Here is a 12,581-nt window from a genome sequence, read left to right on the forward strand (position 1 = left end):
TATAAGTAAGATCCAGGCAGGTGGCCATTTTCCTTTGGAGCCGATCGTTGAGTCCTCTCATGAAGCAATTTTTCTTCTTCAGGTCAGTGTTTACTTGGTCAATCGTATATTGGGATAAATGATTAAACTTGTTGAGATACTGCATCACAATATCCCCTCCTTGTTTTAGTCGAATAAATTCCTCTTGTTTCATGTGAAGCACTCCTTCTGGAATATAGTGTTCACAGAATGCCAACTTAAATTCATCCCAAGTGACCTGATGTCCGGCTGGTTGAATTGCCACAAAATTTCCCCACCATGTACAGGCAGGGCCTCTAAGTTGCTGGGCCGCGAACAACGGCTTCTGTGTTTCTGTGCAACGGATTAATCCAAACTTCTGCTCCATTACCCTTATCCACTCATCAGCTTCAAGAGGGTCTTCAGCTTTAACAAAGAGTGGGGGACGCGTTTTAGAAAAGTCCAGATATGAGGTTTCACGCGGTCCCTGTGGAGGAGCCCTTCCGCCATGCTACTGGAATTGATTACCCGCCATCTCAGTAGCATTATCTACAGTGGGTATTATCTACAGTAGCATTGACCAAGGCAGCGATAGCCTCGACCAGCGTTGGTGGTACAGGCGGCGGATTAGGAGTATCTTCCCAACCACGGGAAGTCCCCGAACTGTCATGTGCACGAGTCCTTGATGGCATCTGAGGCAAAGAAACATTTGGAAAAAATATAACATGCCGATACACACCATCATTTTACATTACCAAAACGTAATGATACAGACTTAAGTGTACAACATGACCTTATTACTTATTTTACATAGGTATAGTTCCTACACCATACTAGTCTAGTCTTCGTTGTCCTGAGTTGCTTCACTGTCTGCTGCAGGAGACCGCTCGTCAGCCAGGTTCATAGAAGGAGGGGGCTTAAAAAGGTCCAACTCTCCCTCAGGTCCTGTGTTTGCTGTTCCCAAGGGTCCAACTTCTATTGCAGCAGCATCAGAGGGCACGTTCAGGTGCAGTCGACCATACAGTACATGTACTTCCTCATGTAGAGTATTACAATATACTTGCAGGTTATCAAGGGCCGTGCTAAGCTCATCCACACGAGCTCGAGCTTTTGCTTCGCGATGCCAAGCAATCGAGCGCGAGTTGATGGCCCAATCAATGGTGGAGTCTCGTTCTGAGATCTCAAACCGCTAGCGGCTGACATCAGCTGACAATTCAGCTATACGCTGACTGTCCTGCTCCCGTGCTCTATTCCGATGGCGTAGTTGCTCCACCTTAACTTCTAGGTCTCCAATGGGGTCGTTGGAGCCGCTAGTACTCTCTTCATGTCTTGGAGCCAACTGATGACGAGGCATGCCAATAGGTCTAGTGGACTTGCGCGTGGTTTTCCTCGTACGCGGCATATCTCCATAAGGGGGGAAATTTATTAGTATAATTTTAAAACATGATGCATGCATAACCCAACCATTACGAAATCAACCTTCATTGATCCCACTTTCTATATATTGCACTCTATTACCTGGTCTTACAAGAGGAGAACTTCCAGAAAGTGGTAAGAATGAAAGAAATTTTCTTAGATAAGTATTTGAAAATTCTTTTGAAATGCTTCATAATATCTGAAGAGATGGGCTTCACTGCGATACCAGCTGCGACGGAACCTCCCAAGTCATTAGGCCCACCTACAGTTGTCCTTGTCCAACGGACCTTGGACAACCCTGTAGATGCACATAATCAGTCGACAAATTCGGGATCTGTATCCTTTTTCTCGCCCAAGAGCGTTTCACCCGTCACGTAGATATTACAACACATCGGAGGAACGAATAAGCGGAAGCGAATTACAATAACTTAATTTACATTTCTTAAAATATAGAAAGAGTAATATTATTACATTACCAGTTATAAGAGTGCATAAGTATTATTATTACAAACTTGGGAGGCAAAAACCCCTCCCGCATAAAAGTTTTTTTCAAGTGGGAGGCCATCCTCCCGCAGCTTCACTGTTGAGGTTCATCTTTGGGCACCACCTTAGAGCAAAAACAGCAAAAGTCTGATGTTTCCTTACCTACAACAACATGGGTTCGAAAACCCTGAGTTCGAAGTGTACTTTCGCAAGTCTTACCCATCAAAATAAAAGACTCTCAAGGATATGCTGGCTTAAGGGAGTCAAGGTAAGGCTTAACCAAGGATCAAGACTCTGTTTTGCTAAAATGCTTACTAATAGTGGATCCTTAAAAATCTAGTTTTATTAGCAAGTTAAGTCATTACCTGTCACTAGAGTTCTTTCTACCCTAGTTCAAGCACTTGGCCTATACTAGCCATCCTTTTATCAACCCTTCTTGTTCACTGGAATGCTACGTGTAAGTCAGTGACCAAGTCTTCATGTCCGAGAAGTAACGACGATTCGAATTGATTAATACTCAGCTGAGGATCTCCAATCACATGACATATGTAGCACTTTACCCTTGCATATGTCAACTCGCCACCAGGTTTCTTAAGACCAGACTGGGTTCACGCTAACCGAGAGCACAGATACACCACCGTCCAACCTCTTGCCACGGAGGGTACACGCTACTCTCGCCATCTCTCCACTCCCATTGTGTGTTGGCCTTTCTGGTATTAGTTTGCCCGAGGCAAAGCTTACCCATGATGAGGCATGTGACCAGTTAAAGGGTCCTCGGTCATCAGGCCCACATTGAGACGGTCCTTAATCGACTCAGACGGAGACACTACACCGAGACTCTTCTCTCGTGCAAGTCACCCGCCCGGTCTCAACTTTATCATTTCAACCCAAAGTTTAGTACCTGACAGAGGTACATCTTTTCCGATGTTGAACCCAACATGGCCATGATGGATCCACCATCAAGTTTTATTTTCAAAAACATCCCATCCATTGTGCAGCATCACCTTTTGTTTTTAAACAAAACATTTGTTTCTCTATAGTAGGACTAAGCATCAGAAAATCTTTTAATAAAACAGGTAACCAAGGAATGGTAAATAGTTTCAAGGAAGGAAATGCAGCAATTGGTTTAACACCCAACTCCTATCACCTAATGCATCATTCAAGTGATAAAAAGTTTAAAACAGCAAGGAGGTGGCAAATGCACCGGGGCTTGCCTTGTTTTGTAGGAGAGTCAGACTCTGTTCCACAAATATCAAAGTAAAAAAAGTTCCCGGAAGGTAGGTTCTCTGGTGGTGTAGTCCCTCCTTCTTCAACCACTATTTCTTCCTCGTTCTCTATACATCACCATACATAGACATGAATGCTCATGTGATGTTATGAATATGCATTTATATTAAAGGTACATCAAGTTGTGTCTTGAATACAATTTTCCTTCACGATGCACCATGGAAGTTATGGTCTTCTAGGTCTAGACCTTAGCAGGGTTAGGGTTTTTTATTCCAAGGAGCTAGGGTTTTGGGTTTAGGAATCAGACAAAGTCCAAAGCAACTCAAACTTCACTCATGGGATCTAAATACCATATTAGGTTTATCCAAAAAGTTTAGTGATTTTTGGTGTTATTAATGAATTTCTAAAAACCCAGGAGACTAGGTTTTGGCCATCTTAAATACTAAATAATTCCTAGTTTAGACTAAAAATCCTGGAACTATTTTTATTAAATACTGAGAAATTTAAGAGTCCAACAAAATTGGTCTCATATTTTTACTGTTTTTCTATAATTTTCTATGAATTTCCTAAGTCTGGCAGAAAAAGAAAAAGGAAAAATATAAACAGTAATGGGCTTAATCTAACCCGAGCCGGCCCACGATAGTCAGAATGCGCCTGCGCGCCCGCGGTGTCCATTTTGCACAAAGATCCCTGGTCGTTTGAAAAATCCATAAAGAATCCTCTCTATTGTTTCTCTGTCTCACTAACATCTGCACAAAGGTCCCTCCCCATTCTTGTTTCTTCACAGCTCGAGATTCCATACCGGCCGGAAAACGCAACGGCTATGCTTCTTCGTTGCACAACACCTATTTCTACCCTGAACGACCATTTCCCTTCACTCAATTGCAAGGTTCTAGCTCACAATCACTCTGTCCATGGTGATGGCGCAAACTGAGGACAATCTGTGGTGTTCCCGGTGATCTATCGTAGTCTAGTTCAATTGGCCGGGCCACTAAGCATCTATAGCACATAGGGATGTTGAAACGAGAGCAAGGAAGACATGAACGGACCTGTAGAGAGCTAGCCACGGTGAGCTCACTCCCGGTAGAGTTTTGACTGATTTGGGGGAAATCCCAAATTGGAGCACTATGGTGGACGATCTAAGGCACGGGCTGGTGTGTTGGGTGCGCGACTACCTAGCGGAGCTGATGGCATGCTCAATTTATAGGGCCCGAGGGCGGTGGCTCTTGAATTTAGCATGGCGCGTTGGCGGCAGGAGAGGAAGAAGGTTACTGGCGCAAATGATTCGTGGCCCGCACCGTGGCGTGACATCTGGCGATGAACAAACAGGTTAAGGTGATTCACTGCAACGCGGTAGAGCACCTAGGAACGTGGCACGCGAGCGGTAGGCAGCCAACCCCGGTGAGGTGATCAGGACCGGTCGTGAGGCAAGTGGGTACGGCGGCCAGGGCGGAACAGTGTTCCAAGCTCATCCCCAATGCCGGATTTTTGACCAAGGATCGTTATCCTTGTTCAACCGAGCGTGAATCACGACATCGGCGCAAATCCGGGCGCGAGATCACCAGCGGTGAGGGGGGCTGAACCTGTGATCTGATTCAGTTATTGTACCATCGAAACCGTTCATCAGCGTGCCTGACAAAGCAGATTAAAGGCCTTGGTTCTCCAATTTTCGTGTGGCAACGTGATCATCCATCTGCATCAAATTTGTTGGCCTATAATCCATCTTCAATTTTTCTATAGCATCCCTAGTCAAACAATCACGAGCTTATACTAAATCTGACTCCAAAATTCATCTGACTTCACTATCAGTCCAGATTCAGTTTCAGGGTAGTCTGACAGCCAGACTTTAGGTCCGTTTATCTCCAAATTTTGTATGACACTAATGCTTAATCACTTGAGGAAAGTTGTTCTCCTAACATAGCTCTATAAATTTGATGTGTTGACCTAGGGCAAATTCCTTATGAATTGGGAGATAAAAAGCTCCAAAGTGGACCCATTTCAACTGAATTCAGACTTAACCTTAGGATGCCTATGGAGTACTTTTTGCAAATAAGTCCAAATTCCATCATTTGACTTGCAATTCTCCAATATGAAAGATATTTGGTTGGAGGTGTTCTTTTACTTTGGTATTTGCACTTTGGTCCAAAAGTGCACCAAATTTACACTTAGCCCCCTAGGGTTTCAATTAGGGTTTCTAGGGTTTGTTTTTAGGGTCTTTAGCACTTTAGGGTTTTGATGCCACCCAAGTCCTTCCAAGATGATATCTTAGGATCATTTCTCATATCTTTTGAGGTTTTAACTTATTTTGCCTTTACTTATATCCATAAGCCATGATCTAGGGTTAAACACTCTACCCAGTGTTAACCACACCTCAAGTCACCTCAGTACAACTTATTTGAAACTTTTACCTAGTTAATGCACTCTAGGTGTAACAAACACATGATATGCCAATGCTCATGGTGTGATGCTCAAGTTTCAGTGACAGTAACACCAGGGGTGTTACAGTTTTAATGAAGAGAGTAGGGTTAGCCTTTCCGATTTTAAAGCCATTAAGAAAGTCTCTTAAGCATTCATACCATGCTCTTTGGGCTTGTTTGAGCCCATAAAGCGCCTTTGAGAGCTTATAAACATGTGTAGGATACTCACTATCTTCAAAGCCGGGAGGTTGCTCAACATACACCTTTTCCTTGATAGGGCCATTAAGGAAGACACTTTTCACATCCATTTGATATAACTTGAAGCCATAGTAAGTAGCATAGGAAAGTAATATTCGAAATGACTCAAGCCTAGCTACGGGTGCATAGGTTTCATCAGAATCCAAACCTTCGACTTGTGAATATCCTTTGGCAACAAGTCGGGCTCTGTTCGTAGTCACCACACCATGCTCATCTTGTTTGTTGCGGAATACCCACTTGGTACGTACAACATTTTGGTTAGGACATGGAACTAAATGCCATACCTCATTCCTCGTGAAGTTGTTGAGCTCCTCTTGCATTGCCACCACCCAGTCGGGATCTCTAGGTGCATCCCCTATACTGTATGGCTCAATAGAAGACACAAAAGAGTAATGTTCACAAAAATGAGCAACATGAGATTGAGTGGTTACCCCCTTGTGGATGTCACCAAGTATGGAGTTGACGGGGTGATCTCTTTGAATTGCTTGGTAGACTCTTGGGTGCGGTGGTCTTTGATCTTGAATCTCTTGTTCATCTTCCTTTTCTTGATCAACTTCATCTCCCTCTTAATCAATGTCTTCCTCTTGAGGTGGCTCATCGTCTATATCTTGATCCTCTTCTTCCTGAGCCATTTCCTCATCTTGAGTTGGTGGAGATGCTTGTGTGGAAGATGATGGTTGATCTTGTGCTTGTGGAGGCTCTTTGGTTTCTTTTGGACACACATCTCCAATGGACATGTTCCTTAGCGCGACACATAGAGCCTCTTCATCATCTAATTCATCAAGAACAACTTGCTCTACTTGAGAGCTATTAGTCTCATCAAACACAATGTCGCAAGAAACTTCAACTAATCCAGTGGACTTGTTGAAGACTCTATATGCCCTTGCGTTTGAGTCATAACCAAGTAAAAAGCCTTCTACTGCTTTAGGAGCAAATTTTGAATTTCTACCTCTTTTAATAAGAATAAATCACTTGCTCCCAAAAACTCTAAAATAAGAAACATTGGGCTTTTTATCGGTGAGGAGTTCATATGATGTTTTATTAAGGATTCGATGGAGGTAGAGTCGGTTGATGGAGTAGCAGGCGGTGTTAATCGCCTCCGCCCAAAACCGATCCGGTGTCTTGTATTCATCAAGCATGATCCTTGCCATATCCAAGAGATCCACTACAACATTTATGGCCTTCTATGACAAATAGGCAATGACAATAGAGTAATTCATCATTATCATTTTGTTTATGACGATTTTCAGAAGACAACTCAATATAGTGACGAAAATTGAATATCTGTTATTAAAATCATCATAATATACTCTAGCATCATGTTTGTGACAAATGTTTATGACAATGTAGGGATCGTCATAAGAATAAATTGTCATAACCTTCTCAACATAATCATTGTGACGATATTGCATGACAATACACATATGTCACAAACATATGGTGTACCTTTTTTAAATAAATACTATTATCTATGTTAGCACGTGCGACCCCAACATTGAGGGTAGGTCCTATTTCCACATAGACTTTCATATTTGACATATTGCTACACGAAGCAATGTGGTTACTATAATGAGATTTTTTTCATAATAAAAATTAAATCTTATATAAAAGTAACATAAAAACTACAATACGAATGTTTGAGACTATGACCTAAGAGTTGTGGAAGTCTCGGATACCATACAGAAATCATCAATGTTGTGGAAGTCTCGGATATGTCGTCGTCTCCTCTTTTTCATGTTGAACATGAACTCTGCATCTTCGTTTAGAAATTAATACTCCCTCCACCCAAAATTAAAATTTGTTTTATACATTTAGTGCATTCATACAATAATTAGTGTATGTGTTCTATATATGTGTATAGATTTATCTTTATCTATTTGAATGTAGACATAAAATTAAAGTGGTAAAGCAAACACTAATATGGAACAGAGGGAGTATTTGTTATGATTTAGCTCTATTTTAGATGTTTTAATCAGAATCATATCGAAAAATAGTATAAGTAGTATAAACATGGTCTTCCTCTTTAACAAATAAAAAATACTACTAGCTATTTTATTTATCTTATACCAACATATTTATCATTGAGATAAAATTAAAAAAATTATATCATAAGATATTGCATTTTATCTCTACCATGTAAAGCAACAGCGGATCGCCCGTTACAATTTTATGAACCCACGTTTTCCTTCAATCAGCGTACAGTTCTCCCCTCCTTCCTCCAGGGTTAGATCCAGGGAAGACAACTAGATCGCTCCCACTTCTTCCTCTTGCCTCCTCTGTGCTTGGATCTATGTTTCCCCACCCCCAATGCTGATCCTTCTCGCCTCGATGTCCAAGAGCTCCGATATGTCGTCCACCGAGCCCCGGTGCTCAGATCACAACACGTGCGTGTCCTCACTCTCTCTATTCGCTTACGCGTCCGAATTTGATGAGCTCGGCCGGGGTGGCTGGCTGTGGTGGGGGCGCAGATGCCAAAGGATTTGGCGGGCGTAGCAGGGTGTCGTTCCCACGGGCATCCCTGGATCAGGATTGTGGAAGTGAGTGCCATGGGGCAGGAGCTAGACGTGAAGGTGCCATTGCTGCATGATGAGGTACGAGGTCCTGTCACTCTTCTCATTCAATTAGACGTTGCTCTGTTTCATTGAGTCCGATGCTCGCTCTGCGTTTGTGGATTGGTGTATGCAATGGCTTACGAGATGGTAAGTTCGATGTTGAATTCATCCACTTGAGTTGGAAGCGGTTAGACTATTATGATGGTGGGATTAGTAGCACATCGTCACTGAAAAGTGGTCAATGGATCGATTTGTCGTGGAAGTGTTGCTGTTCTAGACAATTAAACTGCTATTGGCTTGTGTGCCTCTCTGTTCTCATAGTGATGTGCACCAGAATTGTGAAGCTCTGAATTCAAGCTCTGTGGGTTTAGAAAAACTGAGACCTTTTCTTTGTGACTTATTTGTTGGGCTTTGTCAATGCTCCAGGGTGTGGATTCCATGAAAGCATATGACTGAATTGAGCTTCTTCTAAGCATTTTTTTATGATGGGGCATTCAAAGCTGGTGAATTGGACTAGATATTGAGTTTACAGGAGCAGTCAGGGATAATATGCATGGTTCTGTAATTAGTGTGGAAACCTGAGCAAGACGTAAGGTGATTTGAGTTGTTTTAAGCTTCATATTGTTCTTAGGTTTTGTTTCTTTTTCCCTAGGCGTGAAACCTATGTTTTATTTATAACAATGTTCTTGGGTTTGCAGGCGTGTTTCTAAAAATGTTCTTAGGACCAGTAAATCTACGGACAACAAGGAAGATTGTGCAACAGAAGGTGAAGGAGGATAGAAGGTGCATGGCATGTGCTAAACTGTATTATTCATGGTATTTAGATTATGAGTTTTGGAATTTGGCTTTTTTGTTTATCCAAGTATCTTTGGAACAATATTATTTAATGTTTGCTCAAAATTTCGCTAAATGAAAAAATGCACTGTCATAATGTGTAATTTATCTTTACATTGATGACACTTGAATTGTATTGGAATTAACTTGGGAAGCACACAGTTGTTAGACTTCACGTTATAGGTCTGTGCTGCTTAGGCAGCTCAGCTGATCAAATCCTTATAATAGTTCTGTTTGTATCAAAAGCTATTCAGTCAACATAATGGTCTAACTTGTGTGAGTTTGTATCCACTACTTAGCATAAATTTTTGAATACAATAAATTTGAATAAATGTAACTCTGATTTTTATCTGAAAGTATAGCCTTGTTACTTCGAGTTATGTATAGGTTTATATACAATTGTACTAATTCAAATGGTAATTATCCTTTATTCTTTGAATATAAACTCCTTATGTTTTAAGGATCTCATGACCATAGCCAAAATCACTGTCCTTTTAGCACGAGTGAAGCAACTGCTAGCACAACTCGGGGGCAAGTTAAAAGGCTAATGCGTTGGATGTGGAAAGTCAGTATTTTTTCTTGTTTTAGCATACTTCTTAATTTTTGGTTCACTTATATACTTCGCAAGTTGTTAACTTCTAGATCTCAACAGTTAGGGAATAAACCAACAAATGATGGGTAATATTTAAGATATCAAATGTTGATGATTGTAGAAGCCACTAATAGATTTACAGCTCATCTATCGATTGAAAGATGCAACAAAAGGTAGGCTGACTTAAAATTTACTCTACCACTTAGTCCACACATTTAGATGGTTTAGGAACAAACTTTAGATCAGGTCCTTAACCTGTTTAGATGGTTTATGAGCATCATTTATGTATTTCATCCTCAATGCTCCCATCTTCTGCTCAATATAAATATAACGAGTTACCCTTGCCATCAGTGGCGGACGCAGGATAGAATTTCATGCGGAGCCAAACAAAATCATAAGACATCTAGATAAGATTATAAAATAGATGTAACACTGCATATAGAATCTAGTGATCGAACAATAGAAATTAAAATTTGAAAGAAGAGAAAAATATGAACAAGAAAAAACTACGTGTCAATGTTGCGATGGCTGAATGACTAAATTGTGCGGGTGTGTGAGCGCAGGCAGAAGGGGGATGGACGGGCGACAACGACATTGGTGCGGCGATAAAGTTGGTGAGCACAGAAGGGGAGCTAGGTGTGCCAGTGACACTGGGGCAACACAGAAGGGGGCAGGCGACAAAGTCAGGGTGAGTACAATAAGGGTACGGCGACGACGGAGTCGAGCGCTTCTACCTTGTGTCGATCCGATACAACGATAATAGAACAGAAGTGGAATTGGATTGTTTTAGAGAGTTGTGGAGTTGGATTGTTTGGCGGGATGGTGGATGTGTGCTGTATTTTTGTCTTCACGTATTTATTATTTATTTCAATTCTCATCATATTCAGTATATATATAAGAAGACAAAAATTGAGGTGGGGCCACGGCCCTCTTTGCCCACCCCGTGCATCCGCCCCTGCTTGCCATATAGTTTTTTATGAAGTGACCAGCTATCTGATTCTTGTTCCCTGTATGTGTCACCGGGAAAGTGTCCACTGGCGAAGGAGACATCTGGAAACTGGAATCATGTAGCCTCTGTTCTGCAAGGTCGCTAAATCCCTTCCTGGACTGTATGCGCCTTCACCAGCAAAGCAGGAAGACATGGCCTACATAAACCTCAGACCTGCTAGCAGGATGTTGGCTTCAGGCAGCTGTGCAACAGCTGAGTTGAAATCAAATGGTTGCTCCATTGAGACTTGGACATTTTTGTGTTTAGAGAATGTTTGATGATTTATGCTTCAATTATATGTGCATGCTAGAAAAATTTATGTACACTCATGTTCTTTGATCAAATTGTATGTACTATATGGTTTGAATTCAATTGAATACTGATTTTTATTAATTAATGATGAACTAAAAACATCATAAACACATTATGTTAGATGCTACATCATCGTGTGTTATGATAAAAATATTCGTCACAATTTGTTTGACACGTCAGTTGCCATGTCATCTGCCACCTTAGCCCACTTATGACAAAAATAATCGTCATAATTATTGCCATGTCAGCTCATTATGAAAAAAATATTCGTCACAATACTGCCATGTGGCAATGGTCTAATGCTACACTCTATGACATTTTAGGTCTCATTTATGACAATTTAGAATGTCATAGATTTTATGATGAATACATCTTCGTCACTATATTTATGACGTTTTTTGCCTTTCGTCACAAAAGATCCTTTAACACGCACCTTCTGTGATGATGACCTTTTTGTCACAGAGTCATCACAATATCGAAGACTATGACAAAAGAACCCCTATTTATGACATAATGAGAATGTCATAGAAGGTCACATTTGTTGTAGTGAGAGTCCTATTCTTTCTCTCCATGACACCATTTTGTTGAGGTGTGTAGGGAGAAGAGAACTCATGCTTGATGCCCTCCTCCTCAAGAAATCCTTCAATTTGAGAGTACTTGAACTCCGTTCCACTGTCGCTTCTAATCTTCTTGATTCTTAATCCGAACTCATTTTGAGCCTGTCTCAAGAATTTCTTTAACGTCTCTTGGGTTTGTGATTTTTACTACAAAAAGAACACTCAAGTGAAGCGAGAATAGTCATCCACAATTACAAGACAATACTTACTCACGTAGATGCTTATGTAAGCAATCGGGGCGAATAGATCCATGTGGAGTAGCTCAAGCGACATTTCGGTCGTCATGATGTTCTTGTGTGGATGATGGACTCCAACCTACTTCCTTGCTTGACATGCGCCACAAATCCTGTCTTTCCCAAAATAAACATTGGTTAGTACTAAAATGTGTTCGTCCTTTCGAAGTTTGTGAAGATTCTTCATCCCAATATGAGCAAGTCGGCGATGTCAGAGCTAGCCCATGTTAGTCTTAGCAATTAAGCAAATGTCTAGTTTAGCATTGTTATCATTGAAATCAACTAAATATAGCTGACCATCTAACACTCCCTTAAAAGCTATTGAATCATCACTTCTTCTAAAGACGGTAACACCAACATCAGTAAATAGACAGTTGTTGCCCATTTTACATAATTGAGAAACATAAAGCAAGGTGTAGTATAAACAATCTACAAGAAAAACAATAAAAATGGAATGGTCAGGAGATATAGCAATTTTACCCAAACCTTGATTTCCATCCCCAAATGTGATTGCTCTTTGGGGATCATCATTTTTCTCATATGAGGAGAACATCCTTTTCTCCCCTGTCATATGGTTTGTGCACCAGCTGTCGAGTATCCAACTTGATCTGCCGAATGCATAAACCTACAACATAGATTTATGCCTTGTTCTTAG

General features: G+C 41.0%; 1 long non-coding RNA gene across 6 annotated transcripts; it reads left to right on the plus strand.

Moving 5' to 3' along the window:
* Positions 1-7,948: 7,948 nt before the first annotated feature.
* Positions 7,949-11,157, plus strand: LOC103637752 (uncharacterized). 6 transcript variants are annotated; one of them, XR_558340.4, is made up of 5 exons: positions 7,949-8,182; positions 8,267-8,389; positions 8,777-8,944; positions 9,049-9,133; positions 10,340-11,057. It is a non-coding gene; the product is annotated as an uncharacterized lncRNA (long non-coding RNA). The 6 variants fall into 6 exon arrangements; XR_004855297.1 differs by having other exon boundaries at positions 9,049-9,166; positions 10,340-10,715; XR_558339.3 differs by having other exon boundaries at positions 7,958-8,389; positions 10,340-10,464; positions 10,805-11,157.
* The last annotated feature ends 1,424 nt before the right edge of the window (positions 11,158-12,581 follow it).

This window comes from Zea mays, chromosome 1 (assembly GCF_902167145.1).
Source record: "Zea mays cultivar B73 chromosome 1, Zm-B73-REFERENCE-NAM-5.0, whole genome shotgun sequence".
Lineage (NCBI taxonomy): Eukaryota > Viridiplantae > Streptophyta > Magnoliopsida > Poales > Poaceae > Zea > Zea mays.